At 40.2% G+C, this 24,971-nt stretch overlaps 1 protein-coding gene across 7 annotated transcripts in view; it reads left to right on the plus strand.

Moving 5' to 3' along the window:
- The first annotated feature begins 350 nt into the window (after positions 1-350).
- The window catches only part of si:dkey-237h12.3 (teneurin-3), a 266,708-nt gene continuing 242,087 nt past the window's right edge, over positions 351-24,971 (plus strand). For 6 of the 7 annotated variants that reach the window (XM_053878279.1, XM_053878278.1, XM_053878280.1 and 3 more), the window contains exon 1: positions 360-763. The gene's annotated coding sequence lies outside the window, so the exon portion shown is untranslated. Of the gene's footprint in view, positions 764-24,971 lie in introns of all 7 variants that reach the window. The other variant, XM_053878277.1, reaches the window with a different exon arrangement.

Here is a 24,971-nt window from a genome sequence, read left to right on the forward strand (position 1 = left end):
GACACGAACCGATTAATCGAACTTCAGTGTGTTAAAGCCATAAAATATGATTTAATATAACCTCACATTCAGGCTGCCCCCCCCTTCCTTGATAATATTTGTGTTAGAATCTGCATGCTGTCTTGGTTTGAGAGGCTGCGATAAATAAACAAATCTTATTTTTTCCTTTAATATTGAAGTTCAAATTGAACCAAACCAATCACTCGTGCTCACAGATTCTGTCAGAAATGGTTCCCATGGCATGTAAGGTATCCACTATGACAACATTGTTGCGTACAGTTGCATGAGTCGGCCGTGAAGAAGTGTCGCGTTCCAGGTCAGAGTTGAGCTCGTGTCTTTCTCTCCGGTGCAGGTTGGCAGAGCAGATGCGACGCTGAGCAGCAGGATGCGCAGTCTCTCAGCTGACAGGCGGGCAGGAGCAGCAGCTGAGTCTCTCCATCCTCACTGAGCAACTTTTGCACCACCAGACCCTCGTGGAGACTGCTTTTCACCCACGACCACGCACCCGGACTCCGGGCAACCGCATTTTTCCTGCGACGGGAAACCGAGCGCTGGACTCGCTAGTGCGCTCAGCCGAACCGACATCGTGAGCTCCCTGGCTCCTCCACTTGCCCGCCGAATAAACGCTCCTGGCGAGGGATATAACCGGAGAGTCGGTGCACTGGTGTCGAATTGTGTGCGAGACGTGCTTTGGCTGTAAGTTCGGACTAAAGGCGCACCGCTGGAAGTTGAGCCGACGCAGAGCCGTCCAACATTTACGCAGGTCAGTCTCCTCCATCACCTAAAACACCACATTTAAATCGAACAATATATTGATTTTTAAACCAGTTACCGGAGCGGTTCTCGGGAGCAGAGCCATTAGCAGTTTTCTCACGGTTTATTTATCATTTCTTTGGCGGGATTAATGTGACATGCTACGCGTGTTACGCGTGTGAACTCACTGGCGACGTAAAAAAAAATAGATTTAGATTACCGACTACATACAAATGATACTGTACTACTGGAATATATGCACGAGTAAAACGTAACGAAATAAACTTCATTCTCATCGGGGGAAACGTTTGACATCAAACGCGTAAAATCAGTTTCCATATGTTGAGTCCCACTCTGGTTGTTTGTCCAGCACATGCAGGGAGGGAAAGCTGCGTAACCCAAAATGTGCCGGTGTCAATAGAAGCGCTGTCCCCTGTAACGGGTCAGACTGAAGCTAAAGGGTAAAAATGGTAAGAGGATTTCACACCATAGTTCATTGACTTGATTAGAAAATGGAGCATGGACCCAAAATCCTAATAACGCAGTTGAAATAAACGCAGGTGTGCCTGTCTTGATTTCAAGATTGTAAAAACAGTTTTCCAATATCAAATTCCTCAGTAATGGAATTCATCAGTGGTAGGTAGTGGAGCACTTAACCTTGAGTGTGGAGCTGTGCAACTGCCAAAATAGAGTAGAAATGCTGATAGGTGCACCAACTAATCTGAAATATCCATCGGCTTTCTGTGAAAACCTGTTTCATTAAAAGGGATATTTATGCTAAATGTGTTCATGAAAGCCATTTTATGGCATTAAATAACTATATAATGAGGCTAATTGATGCGTTTTTGGTCAAGATAACTTTTTAGCCGAATTACGTTTTTAACTATTCATTGTTATTTTGAAGCGATCCATATAAATAAAGTAAAAAAGAAGCCTCCTTTCCTCATTGAAAGTGAACGACTTTCACTGTACTATCTCTGTGAAAAAAGCTAAGACTCATTAATTGAATTTGAATACGCCTTGAACTCTGTTTAGAGACGTGCACCAACACACCCTCACACACACACACACACACACGACGTACTGTATTTAATTACTGTGCATAAATGTCGCCTGGGATGGAAAACAGCACAAAATAATCCAGATTTATACACGCCAGGTGACTATTAAATGATTCAAATCCGGTGGAAACATTTGAATTAAAAACATTGTAGGCTCTCGTCTTCAAGGTGGAGATGATTTCAGGGAAAATAATAATCTCCCTGCTCTGTATTATTTCTCACCCCAGTATCCACCTCCTAAGACTTTAGCCCAAAATTCTGACAGGAGGGGATGGCTACGCTCCAGTGGCTGAATTTATCTGCACATAAAATACTTTATAAAAGCTTGAAAGCTTCGCCGCGGTGTAAATCACCTCCAGAGATAACCGTCTCAATCCACACTAATAATTCAAGTGTAAGAGCATGTGCGCGCGCACACACACACACACACACACACACACACACACACACTGGTGTCATGTATGAAAAACCTCATTGGAGATGTGTTTGTAGACGGCCGCTATAGAGATGTGCCACTAAGACTCTGGAGTAGGTTCGTAAATGTCACATTATCTTCTCTTGTACAAGACGAATGCTAAGTTTAGAGTAATTTCATTGCTGCTAGCATGTATTTCATGTTTCGTAATCCTCTTCTTACCAGCGGTATAAATCTCCCACATTCAACTGCTTGATCGGATTTGTTACGTTCAGATTCCCAGAGTACGCGCATATATTTTTGAGATTTGATTCTTCAATCTCAACACATTATTTGGCTTTATTTTGCCAGAAAACAGCGCTACTTTTCAAGTTTATTTACAATGATGCATTCAGTGTACCACTGTCGTAGGGAAATTAAAAAAATATACTGAAAAAAAAAATAGATATTGTTAATATACGCTTGCAGCACAATAAGGCTATGATATAGGCACAACTGAATTATTTTCAAAACTGAAATGTAAATATGAAACTAGCATTCTGCAGTGAAAGGTCGAAAGTGTGTTCTGTTGGGTCGTATTGTAGTTGACATCGATGTGACAGTAACTGAGTGTGACTGTAAATGTATCGCACTTTTTAAAACGCTGTCGACGTAGTCAACGTTACGACACCGTATTGAATGGCTGTGCGTAACGCACTTTTGAGGGAACGACATAGTTTTCACAACTATCTAAATTCTTACAATCGCATGGTCAGTGAATGCACCAGCAGCCTCCTCTTTTAAAGAAGCAGAGAGTCGGTAGAAGTAAGTTTTGTGCTACATTTTTATTGTGAACAAAAGCTACAATTTGATTTCACCAAATTCTCTAACTGAGAACTTATGAATGCAGCTTTTATCATCCCAAATAGAAAAGAATCTTCCATTCAGCCATTCATAATAGGATAAATTCAATACCTCAGTTGATTTTCATCCTTGATCCTCCTAACTTCTTCACTAAATAATAATTTGCCGTTAGAAAGTATAAAAATTTTGAAGGAATCTAGTTAAGTATCAAGTTCCAGCCGATCCAAAAAAAAATGTATGATGTTCTTAGACGTCTTTCTGCTTTGCTTTGGGGTATTTTTGTGAAATATTGTCTCAGTATTTCACAAAAATATGAATGTTTTAACAATTGATAGGATCAGTACTTGTGCTGTAATATTTTAGTGGAGAGCTTTGGGAAAATTCCTCAAGTCAGTGCAGGATTAACTTTGTCATGTGGCACTTGAATATAGTGTTAATACGCAGCAAAACTTCGATTCAATTTTGGTTCAGAAAAAAAAAAGTTCTTTATGCTTATGAAATGTCCCTTTTCTTCACTAACTCTAATGAAGCCTTTTCCCTCTTCCTGTGTGACTCCTGCAGCCATGTAGTTGTTATGGGATGTTCCCCGCGCCAGAGTGTGGACGCGCTATCTCCGGTCGCTGCAGAATGTCCCCGAGTAGTTATTTCTTTATTATTTCTAAATAGAATATTAAATGATACATGGAAGTCATGAGTCAGCCTTTATTTGATTTCACTGATGCATAGACCGTGTTATTTGCAATCATACTCACACACACACACACACACACACACACACACACACACACAGACACATCTGCGTTCATATGATATAGGCCAGAAGGACAAGTATATCTGACCGGCCAAATTGATTTATGGTTTTATTGTCCTGAGTGCTGTTGAGGAACGGCGGCTGCAGCTGGGGCCATTTTGTGTTTCATATTCCTGCTCTGACAAGAACTGAAATAGTCAAGTAATACATTTCACCGCCACTTCAGGGCGTCTGCTCTGAATCACAGCAGCTAAAGGGCTTGTTAACCCTCCACATCTCCAAAGTGTGTCCTAACATTTAGCTCAATTATCACGACAAAATCAGGTTTTTAGGAGCTAGTGCCGGGTGAAATAGTTTTAAAGTGATAGATGCTGTTATTATTGTCTGCCCCGGGCTTAGTCATGGGTCACATTAGGATTCAAAAGTGCTGCAAAGTAGAAAAGAAACAGTCCGTCTTCCTTAAAGGAGCATTACGCTGACAGTTATTGGGGAATATGATTTCAAAAGAAGCACAGCTGAAAGTGTGTGTTGCTTGTATTGCCTACGTGTTCAATGAGACGTCACAGTCGTGTACTGGCTGCAATATGGCTGCGTGAGTGTTTTATTCAGCTCAAATATTTCATCTTTAGCTCAGTGTGTAGGTTAGTTATGAAGTGAAAACCCTTATTACGTCTTCTATTTAGCGCAGAGATTAAAATGAAAGCATAACGTGGAATCTAGTTGATGGATTAAGAGTCATTTCTTATTCAAGCATGCAGAAAATCAATCATCTTCAAGTAGTTATATTATATACTGTATGTGCATGATGAAGTCCAAAAATTAAGTTGCACAGCATGTTTAGATTGACAGTTTGAGTTATTTATATTTAAGTTTTTAAATGTAGAAAATTAGACAGTAGCGAACATTTTCCACTAGGACGGAGTCTTGGCAGGTATCTTGCGATGCGATACGTATCCCGATAAGCGGAGAGGTGATATGATATATTGCGATATTGTTATGACATCAGTCCAGTTAGACTTTCAGTTCAATTTCACAGTCCAACAGAGGGAAGCATTGCTCCCTTTATAAAATAAAAAACAAGAAAAAAATGTTAAACACGTAAGAAATGCAGCTGCATATCCATGTATCAATATACAAAATATTGATCTATCTGACCTAAAATATCAAGTTGATGTGACATGTATTGCAAGATTTCAGCAATATGTTAATATCGTTAATATCGGAGAAAGTATTGAGGTATTGTATGGATATTATCCATACAATAATTTTGGAACATGTTGGTGCAGGTTCCTGTGGACTATAAAAATTCCCCCATTGTCCTCAGCATTCAGGATTCTAATCAGTAATGCAGTTTCAGTTCAAAGAAAGTCGTTTTAATTCATAACGTTACAGCATTGTACACATTTTTAAGAAAGTAATATGTGCAATGAAGTAACTGACGATAGTTTTGCTCCACGAAGCTGCCATAGTAAACTTTTCCATCCAACTCTTAGGACCTCAGATAGCAATCGGGATCGAGAACTCTCAGTTGTACTAGGAGCAGTGCGGCCAGATGGTATGACATCCAAAAAGAAAACTGGATTTCAGCCATCATCACAAAACCATTTGTCACTGTGGAAAAATGTCTATGTCAGCACAAACACACAGGGACACTGAGACAGAGCGAGTGCTTTATTGTGCGCACCTGAAGCTGACAGACTGAAGCATTCCGTCGGGGTCTAACTACCGAGCACAGGTGCATCAATGCCTCGACACACTGCAGCGCACCCTCCTTATCCATCGGCTCGCTCCAGGGGTATTAAAGGCGTACAGCGTACTGTATGAACAGACAGTAGTAGTGGCGGGGGCAGAGTGTCAGATGTTAATCTGCAAATATATGCTTCACCTTCCATTGTGTGGTGAGTCGGTTGCGACTACAGTTGAAATTTAAGGATCTCCAACTCAGCGTCGGTATCATTAAATCAGTGAAATACATTGTTAAAAACAACACAAACGGTGCCTGTGTTGCGTGTCGGCTCAGCTGATTAGCATTTGAAGGAAGCATGGCAAGACGATGGCTCCTAATTATCATGTCATTAGCATGAGTGTGCTTGGTGATCGTCTCCTCTCGCTGGCGACTCAATGTGCAGTCATTCACAACATGATTAGAGTGCACAACTCGGAGTTTTCTATAGTTTTGCGCTCATCCTGGCTCATATGTAATCGCACAAGGAAGGACTCGAGATTCGGGGGGCAGGCAGCCAAGAAGCGTCTCAGCAGGGGATGAGAAGCGGCGTTCTCGGTCTGCGTGAGTGAAAGCGGTATTGTATTTATAATGCAGTATATACTGTTACTGTGAAGGGAGGCGAGTTATACTGAGATCGGAAGTTTGGGCGCAATTGACAGGGTGAGACAAAAGCCTGTATATTTTGCAAAAAAAGCAAAGAACGTATATTCACTTGGATCTCTTTGGTACATTTGTCACATGTGAATGTACTCTTGTGATAGGAAAAATACTTTCAAATGTAAGCATGAAAAATGCTGTTTTTTTCCCCATTGATCCCATATCGCCACACTACAATCGCACAAAAACTGTCGGCACCTTCACTTGAATGCTTTAAAAATGAGAATCTATGACCTGTCCTACATTGGTTGCAGTTTTGATGAATGAATTGAATGCATTGTCATAAATTAAGTTAAATTTATTCTAATTGCATCTAATGTTCCAAATGGTGCAAGTGTGCTGGTGAAAGACGTAAACCACCGCATGCCCTCCTGATGAATGGGTTGGAATGCTTTTAGCAGGTACAATGAACCAGCAGTAAGTTGTTGTCGGTTGCAGCCACAATAAAAGTGACTCGCATTAAATAAGGAGAAAGAAAGGAGTATTTCATAATTTGTCTCGCAGTTACGTACTAAAGCATTTCTTCAGCCTCGCCAAACACACTGGGTTGACAGCCAAACCACCATCGACGGACTTCCCAAAAAAGCGGTCTGGAGCGTGTGTAGTTCGTGTTTAACATCAACAATCACATTTTTACATGTCAACTTCACTTACTCTACAAAGCCCAGAGGTGTGATTGGTTGTCTGTCTGATTTCTTTTCTGATTGACTGGTGACCTGTTGGGAGTTTTCCTGCCTCACAGCGGGTGGAATTTGGACCGACTCCAGCTGCCCCTAACCCTGTAAAACTGGCAGTAGGAGGAGGAAAATGGATGAATGGACGTTTTTGGACGATGTTGATTTCAAAACGTTGTATGTCTCAGCTATATATATATATATATATATATATATATATATATATATATATATATATATATATATATATATATATATATTTATTTATTTAAAAAAAAAAAATATATGTGTGTGTGTGTGTGTTTTCTTTTCTTATTTATTTCATTTCATTTGAACATGCTGCTGTCTCTGAGACTGACACAATTTGTGTAATGTTTATAAATAAACACGTCCGTTCGAGAAGCGATTTGTTCAAAATCTGAATCGATTTTTCCCATTACAATGAATGGAAAAAGAAATAATGGGTTCCAAGCCTTAAAATAGGCTTTTGTAGGAGTGAATGTAGAGTGTCTGCTGCAGGTGCGCTGTTCCTCTATGTGTGTGGCCGCTGCATGTGGGAGGGGTTGACGAGTGAGTGACGTCTCTCCAGAAGTGAAGAGGTGCCCGGTGCGTGTCCAGCTCTGAATGTGCGCTTCTGTGCAGTTTGGCTGTGACAAAGTCATAAACCAAGTCACGCTATATATATATATATATATATATATATGGGGGAATGTTGTTCAGTTCTATCAGAGGCCTTTTTATTGTTGAAGACAAACACGCATTACAGTTTCCCCCTTATCTTTTTAAAGCTCTTTTGCTTTCGAACATCTTCAAACTGCCTGTTGATCCCACTCATCAAAGCAGATGTCCATCATTTCTCTCGCGGCCCAGAGCAAAAATTCATCTTTTCTTTTTTTCCTCGGCTATTTGAGCTTAACATAATCCAATTAATTCAGAGATGCACGAAGAAGTGTTTGCACAACACGGCCCTGCCATGTTCTCATCCTTAAGTAATTTCCCCTTTCATTATTCCTGCGGAGAGTTTAATATTCTGTGTGATGAGAAGCGCGTCCTTTAGGGATGATGTCAGCGTGAATTGCGGCCCTAAACAGTTTTATAGATTGTTAAAGGCTAATCAAGATGGCGCGCCTACCTGTGTTAAAATATCACTCTGGGGGAGCATAGACCGACGCGTCCGTGTCTCAGCTTATTAGTTTTTTTTCGGGGGGGGAGGTGATGCAGACGGAGGCTCAGCAGATGACCTTATGAATTGTAGCACTGGATACAGCGCGCTGCATGTCGGTGGCCTGTTTCAACACATCAGAGCAAACATGTGAAGGTTAATGCAGTCTGACAAACCCGCCACAGCACCCGGAGCCTGACGGATCACTTCCATGTCATATTGACTTTACATAATTGCTGGCCCCTAATCTGTTACCATTAAACCACACGCATCCCTGCCTATTGTCTGCTGCCTCTCCCTTCAACTCGCCTTTTATGCCGAGACATGACAGTGCAATGTCAGGTTCAATCTCGTGATGGAATTCGGCGAAAACTTGATGGAGCTCCGCGATTAATCATCATTTCATCCAGGCTTGATCAGAAATACTTAATTGTCTGATCGTTTTTTTTTGTCTGGACTTTTATCCCGTAAAGCGTGTTGTCTGATCTGTATTCACACAAGGCGGCCCCTTTCTTCTGTCCTCTTTTCTTCACCTTCCCTTCGGTGATGAAACAAGTCGAAGCTGAAGTCCCCTTGACAGGCGGGTGAGGAGTATATGAGGAGGATCAGGTCATGGAATTGCCAGCAAGACTTCTTGCCGGGGGAAGCGCAAACACAGAGGTGCTGATCCTCTTCCCTGCCACGTCACATGTTGCAGAGCAAACAGGTCATTGCAGTAAAGAGCGGCTCTTGGAACTTCCGCTCAGCGCTGCAATGTAGTATCATCATGTTTTCTTTAATATTATCCCCATCTGTGCTTTCTATTTGCCTATTTTTTTCCCATATCTCTCTTCATTTAAGAAGCCATCTGCTTACCATTCATTTCTGCCAACAATAGCAAACAGAACACCATGAATTCAATAATGATGCGAGAAATAATCGACGCTGTTGGGTGAACCACTAGTTATTGGGCCAGACTCCAAAGGTTGATCACTGTGACTATTGTTTGCTGCAGAATGTTGGTTGTTATAGGTTCTTAAAAACAACAATAACCCAAGCTGAGAAACCTGAAAACAGATCTGGAGGATTACCTCAACCATGTCATGAGAGTTTTTTGTTTTCACAGTCAATAAGTTGTTGTTTATAGTACTTATTTATTTTTATGCTACACGTGCAGATGTATATGCTCAGAAACAACCCCAAAGTGAGAATATTATCCTCACATTAACAGTTAAATCTACAGCTGTTTTTGTTTATTGTGTCAAAATAGGCTTCTCTACATTCTATTCCGGCTTTTAAAAAAGAACTCAATAGAAACCTGCATAAAGGTTGACCTCCTGCTGAGTGCAGAAATTAAACCTGATTGCCAGTTGCCAAAACGTTTGTGTTTGTGTGCTTTTGCGTGACTGGTTGTCTGCCTCTGTGTGCCCTTGGATGGACTTGCGACTTGTCCAGAGTGGCTCCCACCTCATGCCCGGTGTAGCTGGGACGGGCCCCGAGTCTTGCCTCAAAAATTTAACAATCTCGCCTCTTAAACACAATAATTATATAGAGTATATATTCTATGTTTTGTGGTGCTCTCTGTGGATCTCAAGCCACCATTTCATTCGCTCTGATATCAAGTAATTTACATGATGAAATACCATCCTTGCATCACCACTGCAAGAAGCATCCAACAGTAAAGTAAGTAAACGCATCTCGGCTGACTCCAGAGTGAGTCACAAAGCTCAGAAACTGGGTCAAAACTTGGCTTATTTGCCGAGCGTGTGCTCAGCTTTACATGTCTGATGATCATTTGGCCATTTAAAAGTACGGGATGAAAGGTTTCACTGAAGCCGGGCAGAATAGTACTTGCAAGTTGCCAAATGTTGCTGAAAGTCACCCCGATTAAAGAAGAGAGGGAGGATTGCGTGTTCTTGAAATGTGCTTAGAGTAGGTTATTTAGTGACAGCACTTGATGCATTACCACCGAGGTCTTTAACTATGTTGTGGAGCAGCCCTGGAAAAAAAAGGAAAACAAAACAGACACACAGTCTGGATGCGGGCTGCGTTTAGGGAATACATCTGGGCGAGGAGGTAAAGTTTCCTGTTCTAATCTCAGAGGAAACTTAAATAAAACTCCCTGCTAGTGCAGCCGCGGTTTGAAAATGTCTCTATTTGTATATGCTCGCTGCCAATTAACCCTTGGAGACCTTTAAATGCAATTTGCGTCCATATTCGCTTACCACCCACTCATCTAAATTCCTCATGAAGTATTCATGGCAGTGTGATGGAGTGCATATCAAATATCAGATAAGAAAAGCCGAACTTGACCTTTACCAGATTATTATACTATAAATTATTGCCGGGGAAATGTATTGTACATTTACATTAAAGTCATTTGCATGCGGCTTTTGCAGTATTAGTTTGCTGGGAAGGAATGTCTTTATCCACCAGAGTTGTCATTGTTGATTCATTCTGTCTCAAAAATGTAAATCATGTGGCGCTTTTAGAACCGCGCCCCCAAAAAAACAAACAATTACAGAACTAGAAAGACTATATAAGGTGAAACAGGCCTCTAAAAATATTATAATAATGAACGAAAATTACTCAAGTGAAAAGAAAATTCATATAAATACTATATATATATATATATATATATATATATATATATATATATATATATATATATATATATATATATATATATATATATATATGCAGTATTGCGGTACTTGATTCCCCGATATTTTGTACACTGACTGAAAAATGTAACTGAAAATAGAACTGGACAATGAACTCGTTTTTATGCTCAATATTGTACTGCATTATCCGATATCCTCCCTTAAAATGAGCTCTTATTCCAATATATTTCTGAACTTATAGTATCGCGATATATCCTGTCACCACTCATGTATCGTGTTGTATCGTAATATACTTGCCAATACAAGCCTTGCAAGACCATTGAATGTTCTCATCTCTCTTGTAAAAATGCCAATAACCTGAGTCCTTCAGAAGCACTGTCTTCATTGAGTCACTGATTTACCATGGGACTAATGGGCTGATGAATCTCCATGTCCTTGAATGTTTTTTGAGCTCTGTCAAATGAAGATGCCGCTTCATGAAGCTAGTGATGTTCAAGTGTTGATGAGCAGGGAGGCAGCACAGCTGTTATCGGCCCATTGAATGTACAGGAGGAGCGCACTGGGGTGATCACTGTCTGCTGTAGCAACTAAGAGGCACAGTCGCAGCCCATGTGAATGGGTGATATATGCCTTGAAAACAGCTGTTCAATGGACTGATAACATCTGTGTCAGGTGTTCCATCAGCAGATCCGTTTCTATTGTCAGAAGAAAGCAGTACAATTGTACCACTGGCACTGTGACTGATCTGATCCACGGTAGAGTCCAGTATAATAGTATGTGCTCTGACCCCTTTCAGTGAGGAGCAGCGTCGTTGGTTTAACACAGATATCAGGCCGGTGCGGGACATATGGACGTGGAATGAATGCTTCTTCGTAGTGACACAGACTTTGTCTGGTTTGGTTCGGTGTGAAATTTTGCCTGTGTGAGACGGTGAGTGAGAACGTGAGAGTGATATGAAGATACTTTTACTATTTGATTCAGCTTCCTCTGTTCAGTTGCTGCTTTATCCTGGAGAGACTGGACTCGCCCGACATTCATGGCCATCAGTGATGAAGTATTCCCACAGTCCCGGTCGTCTCTCACACCTCCCGACTGTCCATCATCAAAGTGAAACACATTTCACACCACTCTCCAATCAATACAGTCAATTACACAGCTTCATCATTTTACGGCGGTCGGGAAAAAAAAAAAAAAAGTGAAAACTTTTAACACAGCTGTAGCGGCTGACGTGACCTATTTTTTCGTACGTCATCTAACTGCTGGAGATGAAGCCACAGAGGGAAAAGCAGAAGAGAATTGTTCGCCTGTCATCAAGTTTAATAACCGTCAATTGTTGACGTTACATATGTAACGCTTTCATCTGCTGGACTTGAAAAATATCCATCAGCAAAACAGCATTACCATCCACTTATTGAGCGACGACAATAAAGAGACTGAGTGGGGTTTTTAAAGCACATTTTTGCGCCTATCATCTCAGGGACAAATTCTTCAGTGAATAGTTTCTTTGTTACGGTAAAGCAGAAGAAGTGGACGAAATGGTGAATTAAAAACTAAAAATAAATGTATGCTTTGTAATATGAATTAAATGTTGAAGTGCCTATGTGGAGATTTTCTCGGAGTTGAGATTGATTTTTGCGTTTTTGTCGATATTGTGTGGAATATGTGGCGAGCATAATGTGGTAGCTGTCAGTGCAGTTTGATTGGAACAGAGGGAGGTGGCTCTCTCTAGGGAACAGCTTCTCCCACTGCTTCTTCTCCAGTCTCAGTGTATAACCTCCTGTGCATCACATAAATAGATTTCTGCATCTCATTGCACATATACGCTACCTGCACGCGTGTCTCTGCTGATGTGGCGCGTGGGCTTTGGACGGACGTGAAAACACTGTTTGTCACTGGTCGTTTTTTTCCACACTGAAAAAAAAAATAGTATTGTTTTATCTTAAATAATATTGTTCCACAGAATCAGTGGACTTACTTTATTGAAGAAATGACTCTGAGCTTGAGTTTTACAAAATATTTTTAGGAAATAAATCATGTCTGAGTACGAGGCAAATGTCTTTTTTGTATTTAGATTAAGATCAGTGTTATTTATTAAATCATTTTAAGGCAAGAGGACATTTAAAAAGGTAGTATGGCTGTACTCTTTTTCTGGAATAAAAACAGAATTGTCACGGTCATCGCCTTTCCTCTCTCACTCACCCAGATAAGTCCTCTTAGATTGTAATTTCTATCAGTATATTTGCGCTAAAATTGCCTTCAGACTCACACTATTGTGAAACTACAAAATAACTGTCAAGGTTAAATGGAATACGAACGGGCTTGTTTGTCAGCAATAAACAGGCGTCTCTCTGAAGTAGCGTAATCAGGTTGTATGTTTTTAATCACAAACTAATGCTCTCCATTTCCTAAAATATATTTGCTACACACACAATATAGAACAAAAGTTAAAATAAACACACACACACACACGTTATATTGCTTGGTGTGCAGCTATTTTCCTTCAAGGCGAAAGTTTATTATTTTTTACACTGTAGGTAACCGTCAAAAAACAAAACAAAACTATATTTTATATTAAAAGTCATATTTATTTGTTTGTTTTTACAACATGCCGTTGCTTGCTATTCATGAAATGCTTATTATAATGTTATTATTGCTTGTTAAAAAAATGCTAAGACGCTATATTGGCATTTATATACTGAGAATTGTTATGTGTATGTGTTATGTCTTATTCGGTGTCTCGTAAAATAGTTACGGTGGACAGAGAAAATTGGATTCAGCAGTCTGAATTTTTGGGAACATCCTCTGCAGATTCAGCTGGTGGAGGCAGAAATGAAAGGCAGCACCTTTGCTATATTAGCCACAGGATGCTGTACATCTCCAGCTCTGGGAGCAGTCTGCTTTACACGCGTGTAACCCACACATTAACATTTATGGCTCAGCGTGGTCCGGTGCACTCTCTGGGTCAAGACCAAGTGGAGAGAGTGGGTCTGACTCTCGCCGCTCTCTTTCTCTCTCCACTCGTGCTGCTGGGCTTTGCCTGGCAGCCAGAGACGAGCAGCAATGTGCTTATTTCTGTCAAACAGAGAACGTAATGGAAATGCATTGTGCTCTCTCTGCTCGAAAAAAAAAAAAAAAAAATCTCTGAGTGGTTCCTTGGTGTCTTTTTTTTTTTTTTTTTCCAAGTCAACTCTCAGTGTTTATGACCGGCTTCTACTGGAGCTGAAAGTAATAATGCAAAAACAACTATAATTTTATATTGACAAAATGTCTTGGTGTTGAAAATGAAGCGCCTGCTTAAAATGAACAGTGGCTAAAGCGGCACAGGCACTTTAGCGCTTTTATTGAGCACTTTCTCCTAATATTCTCCTAAATGTGAAATCAACTGACATTTTTTTTTTTTTCCCGGCAGTGGCCTGCCGACAGGCTGAGGAAACAAAAAGTAGGAATTGAATCCTTCCATTTGTCGGAAGGAAATCTATGCATATTATTTGACTTTTCAGATACCGTGGCCTTTAATGATGGGGAATGAGCTAAATCACAGCAAGAAAAGTGGTTTTGTGTTCGTTTTATTTTAGTGAAAAGAGGAGCGGAGCCTGAGGGCGAATCCCGCCATTTTCTGATCACTTTTCATTCAAACATCCATTCGAGGTGCTGGATTTTACCGTGTTCATGTGCGTGGTGAAGTCCTCTTGCTTTGCGGACGGGACGAAATAGTGGCTGAAAATATTTGGAAAAAATAAAAATAAATGAAAATGAGGAATATATGGAATTTATAGTCGCCGTGACTCATTCTTAATTTTCGTTGTTGACTGTTTTTTCTCCTGAAGCATCATGCCAGGGGCTTTTACCTTATATTGGCTCCAACTGCGCACTGTACTAGGTTTCTTTTCATAAAATACTCCATTAATTTCAACCTATGTTCAATATCAATTGGTCTATTTCACCTTTGATCCACACACACAGAAAATTGGATGTCTATCCCCTAGCCACTGAAGTGCGCTGGTTTGTTGAACAACTTGCAAACCATCGTAGATGAAAAATATGTGACACAAGTAGTTCAGATGATGAAAGACTGATAGACATTAAATCATGTGTAAAGCAGAGAGGAAATATGGAATTCTTGTATGAAAATCGAATAAAAATATATATTAAAAGTCAGGACATTGTGTGTATTAGAAATGGAGCTGCAGTTATCGGAAAAATGTCAACACTTTAATGTTGTTGTCACAATACCATAAAAAAAATATGAGAGAAAACCAACTTTATAATGTGTCACTAACACATCATGCAGGACATTATTTTAAGTTTGTTTGGTGGGTTTTGGTGTATTTCAATCTTCCCTAAGATGCAAATGGCTATTTTTACTTGCAGTTCGTGCAGTAATTTATAAGTAATTCTATTACAGTGCAATTTTGGTTAATAAAAATCCATTGTGTATCGCCGTTCTCACATTGCAGTACAAAAGCTGCATGAGAGTTGTGGTTGACTTCTCGGGCTCCATGTCTGCCCAGAACATGTGGATGTTGTTTTATTGCTGTTCTGGTGCTGGTGCGATTTGATAGTATTGATCTTTGCAATTTCCATATGAAAATATCCGTATTTTCCTTGTCTCATGAAACAAAAACTGAATCATACACTTATAGAAGTATTAAATGAATAATTACTATACTAATAATAATAATTTAAAAATAAATACTGTGCCTACTACTACTACTACTAATAATAATACAAATAATAATAATAATAATAAAAACATCAGGGTATCCTGCATAAAATTGGTCAAGGTGGTAACCTTGGGGAGGGGTTATTTCTGTGTTTACTAAGTGCTATTTACTCTTAATAAATGTAATAAATAACATCAATTCTATTGAGAAATATTGTCCCAAGAAAAAAACAAAAAACAAAACGTGTGTGTGTGAATTTCATTTATTTTTTTCACCCTGGTCGACTTCGTACTATTATCTTATGAGTCTGTCCTGCATTAAACTGCAAACAAAATACATTATTGAGAAAAATATGAAAAATGAAAGGATTGTTAGCTGTATAGATTGTCAGTGCTGGTGGTCTTATCAACTTTGCTCGCGTCTTTTCCAGAGACTTCAAAATCACAGAGCTAAAAACACAGAGGATAGATCATTCAGTCATCTTTGAATTCTTTTCCACTCCCTCCATCCCGTGGCCCTGGAGACCCCCAGCATCTACTGCACATCTGTGCTGTGCATGGATTTGTTAACAGTGTTGGATAATGATGATGTACATGATGTGACGGCTGCACCTGCCGGACCTCTGTCTGCGTGTGTTGTTGATGTGCTGTCAGGTGAATCCGCTCTCGTCAGACAGAGCCAGCGCTACATCGGTGTGGTTTCAGAAAGGAGGAACAGGAATCACACATGCTTCTGTAGTCGTGCTCCCCATCATCCTACTTTTCAGGTTCAGCTCCACCAGAGCTCGCCTGCCCTTGTTCAGGGACCCTTAGCAACAGCAGTGATTTCTGACTCCTCAAAATGTCGGCTCAAGTGTGTCAGATCCTGGGAAGCTAGCATCGCTCCTAGCGTCACTCCTCATCCATGACCCACTCTGGTTCTGAAGGCACTTAGCGGTCCAAATCGAAGCAGCACCAATTCCCACACTCATCCCAAAGGTCTACGATTGGACTGGTCGGGCAATGTTTCAGAAGAGCGATTTTAATTTCTTCAAAAAAAGGGCAGCGTTATCAACAAGTCGACATGTTTTCTGTTGCTTTTGCTCCTTTATAAATAAACCATCTTTGGGAGATGTCCACTTGTCAGGAAATCCTGAAGCCCTGGTGCCTGAACTTGCTAAAGATGCAGGAAGAAACTTCACCTCTAATCCTATCCCCGTAGGAGATTTCCCAGAATAGACTCGGACTGCCAAGGGTCTCAGGTCCAGTCCTTTGTGGTCCCTGGACAGCCCAGTGGGACGCTGGGCGTCAGCTCCGCTTGTCAACAGAGCCGCTGGACAGGCTAAAAAATTCAGTCCATGCAGCCTGTGGTGATGGTGAAGGCGTCGGGCCCGGCGTCCGATGGCAGGAGATGATGGGATCACGCTGTCTGTGTATTGTCAGCAGGGTGTAGAGGAGGACCAAAATAAATGCCACTGCAACGGTACACAGGTCAGCACTGTTCCAGTAGGGAGCAGTGTGCCATTGATCGTCGCAGGCTGCAGGGGCGACTCTGGAAAGTTTTCCCCCTGGAAGTAAAGGAACCAGTGTGATGTCTGTGAATTTTCAGATTGATGTTTCTTTAATAAGTCCTGCAGTCACTCAGTATTCTGATAGTGCGCCACCGTGACCTACATACTTCTTAAAACGCTGACAACAAGAGAATAAAAAGCCTCCACTTGCTTTATATGCCATATAGTCCATGTCACAATAAGACCCCAAGACAAAATACACTCTATGTATTATTCCCTGCTAAGTAGGAGAAACTCTTCTCCTCCAAATTTTGTCCTTAATTTCATATCACTGAAGTGAGTTTAGAGATTTCCTTTGATGTGCACCGAACAGCAGGAGCAGCGGCCTCACTGTCTTTCATATTTGCGCAGTGAGGAACATTATTTCCCCCATTTTTGCCTTGATATCGTCATAACAGGGCTGAAACCTCCATTTTCCTTCTTTTATATTTCAACAGTGAGTCGGTGTAAAGATGCGGCTGGGTGAATAAAGCAGGTGTTTCGGGTCTACAATGGTTCGAGGAAGTTTCATTAAAAATGGAATAACAAATGTGGCGCACCCCTCATGTTAACCCTGACTTGGAAACTGCACACACACACACACGTATATATATATATATATATATATATATATATATATATATATATATATATATATATATATATATATATATATATATGATTTTTTTTTTCTTTTTTTTTTGTGTGTTCTGTATCAGTGTTGTGGGTCAGACAAGTATATCCACTGCTTCTCCACTCTACCAAAGTTTTCCGGCCTTTCACTGACGCCACTCGACGAGTTTTCGGGTGTGTCTTTTCATGCTGTGGAAATTCTGTGGTGTATCTGCAACCAATGGTTTCATATCTTGTCAATTAGAATGGTTCCACCCGACGCTGAACTTCCAGAATGCTTCTGACAGAGGTGTCGGCTGCTGTGGAAGTTCAATGCTGAGCAATGCTTTATTATCTTCGGCTGTTCTTATTGACTGACAAAACATGACAGAACACATCAAATGAAGTTTAAGTATTTATATATTTAATTATTTTTTAAATAACCACTCATATGTCATATGTCCATCTGGTTATTTTCACAATGCTCTCGTTTTAATGCACAAATAAAAAAAAAAAAAACCAACCTGTCAACTCTTGAAGTTCATATGCTCTATTGATCTATTGAACATAGAACTTCATAGAAATTATTTAAACACGCAAGTCACCAAATGCTGGATGACTGAGAGAGAGATCGAGGTAGGTAAAGAAGAGAGTGCAGGCAGGGTGGAACGGGTGGAGACGACTGAGAGTTGAGCTTGAAAGGCCACCTTATTGGAATGTAGAGAGTCTTATTGGAACAGTAGAAGCAGAGCTTGTCAGAGTGGAAGATGCTCAGGTCTTGACTCAGAGTGACTCGGAGTGACACCATGGTGTGACCTGGGAGAATGATTCAAAGCAGGCTGACTAGCTGTGTTGAGAAGCGTTTTGCGACAGTCTTTGGTGATTCCTTAATAACATTTTAGCTAGCATAAAAAAGAAAAACAATAATGTTTTTAGATATATTGATGTAGTACCATTTGATTTCTGCTGCTTCACAGACGTTGCCTATTTTGTCTAATACTAGGTATAATAAAAATAAAAGTGACCTAATTAGCTTAAATATATTTTCATGGATTTCTCTATCAATAGAAGCCTGCGAGCATTGTTGAATAATGGAACATCTTTCAAGTCCACGGACCCATTAGTGTTGTTTTATGTCATCTCTGCCTTAATGCAGATAAAATGAACATTTTGTATTGCGACTGCGATTCTGCCTGTCTGCTCAAGGCTAATTGCTGCTCTGTGTACTGCCAGTGGTGTATACATTTCTTGTTGAGCTGTGTTTCTATTGTCATCGGGACTGAAATTAAAGTAACATGCTCGAGCCACAGCCGCAGATCTTTGCTCATTTTGAAGAGCAGCTCTTTAAAATCGGATTCTCAAGAGAGAGAGAGTGACCAATTTGATCATATCTTGGCGTTTCCGTATTTTAACAACACAATTTATATATATATATATTTTTGCTGGAATTGCGTTGAAATCTCTTGTGTCTCAGCACTCCAGTGTAATTGACATAAAACAAGGAACAACTATTTTTATTGCCTGTTTTTACCTGCACCGCTGATCTGTTATTTTAGATAGTACAGTCACACAAACACTTTTTATCGTCTTGTATTGTCCATTGTGTAAAGCAACACTTTATACGCCTGACCTGACCTGGTGCTAAAATAGTTTCGTGTGCAGTGTAGTCCTGTCAGAGGCTTTTCAACTGCAACATTTGGAATACCTCTGCACATTAGAATTTCAATCGGTAACCAGGTTTGTCTGCTGCCAGCATTTCAAATTTAGTGAGTAATGATTTTCAGCCACTCTGCAGGTCGGCACTTGATGGGTGCAGTGCAATAGCAGCCCCAGACGTCTGAGTCTGTCTCATATATATGCCATTTTTTATAATCATTAGAAAAGCGAAGAGTGGATTATTATATTGATTTGTCATTCGTTATGTGACAACTTTATTTTACGTTTTCAGACATTAATATTAGGAGTGATTTCAGTATTATTGTAGGTGTCCGTGTGTCCATTTTCTTTGTTATCAATTAAGGATAACCAAAAAAAACTTAACCAGTGAGCGATAACTCATTCCAAGTTAGGGCCTTTTTTTCATTAAATGCATCTTAAAGTAAATAAATAAATAAATAAAAACAATTGTAATAATAAAATGAAATAAAATAATATCAATTACTCTACTATTTTTGTTTTCAAATAAGTAAACAATAAAAATATCTTGAATACATTGAAAACACCGGCGCACCCATAACTCAAACATGATAGACACAGGACACAGCTAATTCTGAAGATGGTCCACTTTCACTTTCCTTCTCTTCAAGTCCCTGACTTACGCTGTCCACAATGGCAGTCATGTGACTTGTTTGCCCGATCACCAGAGAAGTGAAATGAAGACATTAGCAGTTGTAAAGTTGTAGCTGTGTAACTGGGAACTTCACAACACTAAAAAAGTGATGTGGCCTTCCTTTCTAAAACTTTCTAAAGCCAGCAAGGTGAGTTTTGAGACAGGGAGTATTTCCACATTCTCCTTCAGCACCTTATTATAGACAACAAGATCTCACAAGTGTTCTCACCCGGGTTGGAACAGTAGCGTTAGCAGCACAGACAGGAGCCGTAACGTGTCTTAACTTGCGCCACACTGGAGTCAGACACCCATGAACCCCATATACCTACAAGTCATAAAAAGTTCTGGGGTTACCATAAAAATCGGTCCAGATTTTTTTCTGGCCACCTGAATGGCATCAGCCTTTCATCCATCCTTACTGCAAAATTTGTCAGTGGGACAAAAGCCCAATCCACCATCAACACAAGCACACTGACACACAGAGTTTTGAGTTTTACGTGATGCACACAGTAGGTTGAATTTACAAGTGTCATAATGTCATAATGAGGTAAATGTTTTTTTTTTTTTTTAATGTTCTCTTTGTCTCAATGACAGTAATGCAGTCAGGTGTGCTCAGTGATCCATACACTGTTTGTCACTATGAAGCGTAGTAATGACATGTTTACTACTTAATGCTATGTGTGTTTTTGTACATGCAAACAAGAATAAATCTGTGCTTAAAGCTAAAATGAATGCGGGGGCGAGTGAATGCTGCTGTCCTTCATATAAACATATGTTCTGAGATGTAGTTTTGCTTTTTTATATTCCAAAATTGGTCAAATCAATGCTTTTACTGCGTTATTACATTTCATTGAGGACAGTCATAGACACGTCAAGCGTTAGCTTGTCAGTGGTGATCTATTGTAAGTCAAGAAAGCAGCTACAGGAAAGACGGGAAGATAAACGCAATGACTAATCAGTTTAAAAAGTGGCATATTTTTACCTGTTTTGACGGGAATTTTCAATGAACAAAAGCTGCAATTTATCCCTCTTTGACCATTCTTGTGCTGTCAACCCTCGTCTCCCCCCCAAAATGTGGCATCTATTGATGCTGGAGAGCTTCCTGTAGGCTTTGTTTTCATCCTTTTGTTATTATATACATTGTTCCGGGGGACCACTTCTCTTATGACATTGTTCTAGACATTCGCACAGTGTTGAAAAGACATGCTTGCTTTATTGGTGCCGCACGTTTTTGTTTATAAAATTGGTACCTGGTGTTTTTTTTTTGTCTCCATCCCGCTCCATTCATTAGCAACAGATGACAGTTTGCTGGGCCAATTCTCGATGAAGCAAATATACAGTCAGGGCATCAGTACGCTCCCCTGATCCTTTGTGTGAAATATCACCATGGTGATAGCAATTTAGGCGAAACCCACCTGTGTGACAGTGAATTAAGACTGTTGCGGTTTAAGGAAGAGCGTCTGTTTTGATAAGTCCAGCACCAGTAGCCTTGGATACAGATAAACGGCGGAGTCTGTATGGAAGAATGCAGTGAATAACCTGCCATTACCATCTGAGATAGAGGGAGATACTGCCGGTGCAACATTATGAAACCCTGCCTTCTTTGTATTCCGCTTGTCCACACATAACAATTACACTTTGAGTATGAATTTGGCTGTGCATGCAGTTCTCCTCACTAAAGATTCTATGAATAAATAAGTCAGGGTGCCAGTGGTGAAGGGTTATTTGGAGGATTTGTAAACATCTTTGCTCAGCTTATTATGCTGTATCCCTGTGCTGGCAGATGCCCTATTTTTTATTATTTAATTTGCACAGACAAGCACTAAAAATGTACCAGACGAGACGTTGACCAGTTAAAAAAAAATACAGTTTTTCCCTCTTTTTTGGGTGATTGTTTTCCACATTTGCTTGTCTTCTAAATGTGCCCTAACGATGAGGGATGTCGCTTTGAGCTCGGCGTACGTGGAATAATCTGAAGAGGCTGCATCAGCGATTTGCATCACTTTACCCAGCTTGTGAATATTCTACATCATAGACGGAGACAAGAGATTTAGTAGCAAGACAGATTTCATCATTTTTCCTGAGAGGAGAGTCAGCTCCTCCGCCACGAGGCATCAACCTGCCTCAGGAATTGAACGTGAAAGATTGTGGGGCCGTTTTTTGTTGCTTTCTGAATCTTGTTGGAGTAGTTAAATAAAGGTTCAAGCACACCTAAATATAAATATATAGCCCCCTTTTTAAAATCTTAAATGGTAAATCATGATGATTCCTCCCGCCTCTGGTTCTCTTTAGACACTGTCAACCTTTAGTGCTCTGTTATGAAAAAGCAAGTCGTTTTTATTCTTATTTAATTTTGGTTGATATTTTAATTCTACTCTTTCCCCCAATGGATTTATGTGGGAATCTGTTGTGGCTCAACAATGCAAAGTACTCACTAATCATAGTCATTACTGGAAGCGGAAGAAGAGTTCTTATTGTATTTGTGGGTTGTTTCTGTCTGTAAACTGGGGACAGGGCAGAAAAGTGCGATTTCAGAGTGAAATGATTGGCTGAATTTCTGGGATGACGTTACGGTGGATCACACGCAGAGCGTTTTTTTCCCACCAACAGTGCCAGACATCCCACCAATAACATTGCTCTCTCATGCTGTGTCCACCAATCAAATGCAAGTACAGTGGTACCTCGGTTCTCGACCACAATCCGTTCCAGAAGGCCGTTCGAGAAGCGATTTGTTTGAAATCTGAATCGATTTTTCCCATTACAATGAATGTAAAAAGAAATAATGCGTTCCAAGCCTTAAAATAGTCTTTTGTAGGAGTGAATGTAGTGTCTGCTGCAGGTGCACTGTTCGTCTATGTGTGTGGCCGCTGCATGTGGGAGGGGTTGCCGAGTGAGTGACGTCTCTCCAGAAGTGAAGAGGTGTCCGGTGCGTGTCCAGCTCTGAATGTGCGCTTCTGTGCAGTTTGGCTGTGACAAAGTCATAAACCAAGTCACGCTCTGTCCCAGACTCGCCTCATCCCTGTCCCAGCTCCAGCTGACAACAGGACATAAAAACTCTGGAGTGCGCCCTCCAGCCTGGATTTTTGTTAAAAAAAAATCTCTGAATTTTTGTTCGAACTCCGATTTGTTCAAAGTCCAGGATGTTCGAAAACCGAGGTAACACTGTATTATGACTTGTGATATGTGGATCACCACAAAACCGAATATGGCGCCCGTAGTGGCAAAGCCGTGGGTCAACGATGGCATGAGAATCTACCAATTTCTATTTAATTCGGCCAAATTACCAGGAGAAACACCTGTTTCATAGAAACCAATATGGCCCTGGGATCAGAGCACTAAACAGGCAATAATGAAATTAAATGTAAGGTGTCTTGCAGAAAAAACGTTACAGCCAGTTCAGTTCAGTTCAGTTGAGGGCGTTCCCGGGATACCCAGATGCTCTCGAGCTGGATGTGGTTCATTTAGTGATTGTTTTTAGCTTTTTTTATCCATTGTTACAAAGCAATTTTCTTTCTTCTCACTTTCAAGAAGCCTCTCCTAACGTAGTTTTCAAAAACGGTTGTAGCAGATCTTCGGTTTAGCAATATACCCAGGAATATCCTGGCAATCTCTGTGGGTGCTGGAGCCCAGAAGCACCCAGATTGCAGAGCATTCATGCCAGTGCCTATGGTTGCAATGAATCTGAATGGAAGACATGTCCTGAAGACCACAACTCAAAATAAATGAAAATAATGAATCTCTGTTGAAGTTTTTTTTTTGTCAATTTCAAAGTGCGACTTTTTTACAACTAAATTTATCAACATTTTATACACATTTATTAATTGTCTGTCCAAAGTGACGGTGTAGTATCATTAAAAAGGGATTATTCACATTAAACGGTGCAGTTTCTGACTAAGAAATTGTGTAAATTTGAACTTGATCTGCCAAAACTAGTATCACATAACATAGATCAAGCTAGTATCTGTCACGTCACTGACTGTGGAGATATTTTACGAAATACTTTTAATGCTCATTTGTTCTGTGGTTCACAATGAATGTTGGTATAATGAAGGTTTAATTGTTTGAGTATCATTTGGTTATTTTGTTTTTTAATCTGTGTGAGATAACTATTTCAACAAACGTCTTATGACATAATGGAGTTATGTTGTTAAGATCAGCCATTTTTCATTTTTTTACAGTATGGCAACAAATTTGTCTTGTGTATTTTCCATCAGCGAATACTTTCACATTGTTTATTTCACTGATGGACCACCCTGACTCCACTCTGATGATGATCCGGGCAGACAGTCTCAGACTTCTCATGTGCTGCTTCTCTGGTGGAGATGATGTTTAGCTTAGAACTGACAACTTCCATGCAGGCAACTTGTAGTGTCCTGACGTTCACTCACTGAGCGTGAAAGCTCTGTGGCTGGGGCTGAAAATAGATGCTTTGACATTTGAGAGCATTTCCCCAACAAAAAGTGGTGAACGATATTAAAATATTCATTCATGGAGATCAGTAACATAGACATTTGTTCTTACAGAAAAAAAAACCCTCTAAAAGCCAATTGTGTATCTCTGGAGCCCATTTAAAAGGATTTATTTTCCCGTCATAAAAATGAATATATTGAGAAATTTAGTTCAAGAAAGTTCATTCGCACAAGCACACGAGGGAAATTCATGCATTTATCATGGGACAATATAATATTTAAAAAGGTTAAACAATTAAAATCTGAATATTGTAGCGTCAATTGGCAGGGTTGAATCATTTCAAAGGGTCCTCTGGTTGCGTAAATTTAATTCAAAATACTAAGCAGTTCATGACTTCTCCTTTCATTCAATATTAAAAACACTTTCATCATCATTTCAATATCAGCCGATGACCCCTCTAACTGGATGCTGTGTGTCCTCAGTGACAGCGTCTTTATAATGGGTTCAGGCAGATTCTCGCCTTCTCAAGTCTCTTTTCTCTATTGACTGAGTTTATTTTTGGTGAAAGCTCCATATTCCGTGATGTACAAGAAGTATTGAGCCCCGATAAAGCAGGAACACAATCTGGTTCAGATGGCATCATGCATTCACAAAGTCTGGGCAATGTGTTACAGACAAACACTTCTGCGTCTCCAAATCACTGATGTCGGGTTGGGGGGGGGGAACAGGCAGCATCTGATGGAAGACTGCCCCGCTCCTCCTGATCTCCTTCTGCAGGCGCCA

The sequence above is a fragment of the Synchiropus splendidus genome, chromosome 11 (genome assembly GCF_027744825.2).
Source record: "Synchiropus splendidus isolate RoL2022-P1 chromosome 11, RoL_Sspl_1.0, whole genome shotgun sequence".
NCBI classification, from domain to species: domain Eukaryota; kingdom Metazoa; phylum Chordata; class Actinopteri; order Syngnathiformes; family Callionymidae; genus Synchiropus; species Synchiropus splendidus.